Consider the following 1920-nt stretch of genomic DNA (forward strand, 5'->3'; position numbering starts at 1 on the left):
GGCAACAGAGGGAGACTCCAACTCAAAAAAAAAAAAAAAAGATCTTGGTTGGGCACAGTGGTTCATACTTCAATCCCAGCACTTTGGAAGGCCAAAACGGGAGGATCACTTGAGTCCAGGAGTTCAAGACAGGCTGGGCAACATGTCTCTATAAAGAATTTAAAAATTAGCCAAGCATGGTGGTGTGCACCTTTAGTCCCAGCTCCTTGGGAGACTGAGGCGGGAGTATTGCTTGAACCTAGGAATTCAAGGCTGCAGTGAACTATAATGTTTTGTGCCACCGCACTCCAGCCTGGGTGACAGTGAAACACTCTTTTTAAAAAAATTTTTTTTTAATTTCAAATCATGGGGTACAATTCAGGGTTGGTTATACAAACATTCGACGCTGTCTCTTAAAAAAATTAGATCTTACTACATCTTGCTATGACTAATTAGAATACATTTATAAATTGAATTTTATAGTTATGAAATCATTAAATGAGAACAAAGAAGCTATTGGATTAATTAAAAATGTTAAGTCAGGGGTTATAGATGACAGCTGCACTTTTATCAAGCACAGGATCTAACTGATTATTGTATTTGCTTACGCAGTATTGAGGACATCCTGATGCACACAAGATAAGTGGTCACAAAATTGTGGTGGTTTAAAACTGTGAGCAAATGTATTCACACTGAGAGGCAGTGACCATAGCCCGCTGAATCTGGGCTTAGCGCCTTGCTCGTTTAAAACAGCTTACCCTAAAACAGTCTTCACCTCTTCTTTTAAGCTGATGGGAGAGGCATTATTCAAAGTTTTCCCCCAACTGAGCTAACCTGGCAGCAAAATTTAATAGTCCTTCGGTGGTCTCTCACACTTTTGGCATATAACACGTATAGTGTGTCCACTGACTTTTATTAGAGTTTTTAAAATAACATTTAAAAAGTTAAGTCAAACAAAAGGTTATGAACTGCCGACACACTTTCACTATTCCCTAGAGTTCTCTGAAACATGCTGAGAGGGAACAGCTGACTGGGTCCATCCGGTCGCCTTCCTTTACCTGGAGAAGCAGTCCCAGAAAGTTCCATTTCCTGGGTTGCTTCTCTAAGGTGACTTCCAATATACAATGTCCAAAACAGGCTTGTTTTCCCCTTTTGTTCTTGCAGGCTCCTTATGTTTCCCATGGAGCTCCTTGGTCAGGAACCTGGTGGCAGCTGAACTCTTTGAAAACCTCTATTTTTCTCAAGCAACTGTCAGAGACCCGAGATCTCAATACTCACTCAGCCTGGGCTTGGCCAAACCCTGGCCCTTCCTAGTGTCCTGGCTAAGACTGGGTCTAGACTGCAGGCTCCACTCCCTAGCACACAGCCTGCTCTGGGTCTCAGCCCCTCTGGAAAATGGGACCCAAAAGACAGGGCAGGTCCTGCAAAGCCTCAGACCCCAAAGCCCTAGGTTCTAGAGTTCTGTGGCAGGGCTGCTTCTCCTTCTCCAGCAGGACTGTTGATTCCTTACCCTCTCATCATATGATATCAGAGATTAGCAGAAACACTTTTTAAATTTTTAAAAAATTCATTTTACTTATTTATTTATTTTGAGTCAGAGTCTTACTCTGTATGTAGCCCAGGCTGGAGTGCAGTAGCACGCTCATGGCCACTGCAACCGTGACCTGCTGGGCTCAGGCTATCCTTCTGCCTCAGCCTTCCAAGTAGCTAGAACTACAGGCACACACCACCATGTCCAGCTAATTTTTTTATTTCTCGCAGAGACAAGCTCTCACCATGTTGCCCAGGCTGTCTCGAACCCGCAGACTCAGGCAATCCTCTTGCCTTCACCTTCCAAAGTGCTGGGATTACAGGCATGAGCCACTGTGCCCAGCTACTTTTAAAATTTGTTTTTTTTTTTTTTAGTTGGAGTCTCACTCTGTCACCCAGACTGGAGTGCAG

The sequence above is a fragment of the Carlito syrichta genome, unplaced genomic scaffold (genome assembly GCF_000164805.1).
Source record: "Carlito syrichta isolate Samal-C Ts95f unplaced genomic scaffold, Tarsius_syrichta-2.0.1 Scaffold314086, whole genome shotgun sequence".
Taxonomy (NCBI): domain Eukaryota; kingdom Metazoa; phylum Chordata; class Mammalia; order Primates; family Tarsiidae; genus Carlito; species Carlito syrichta.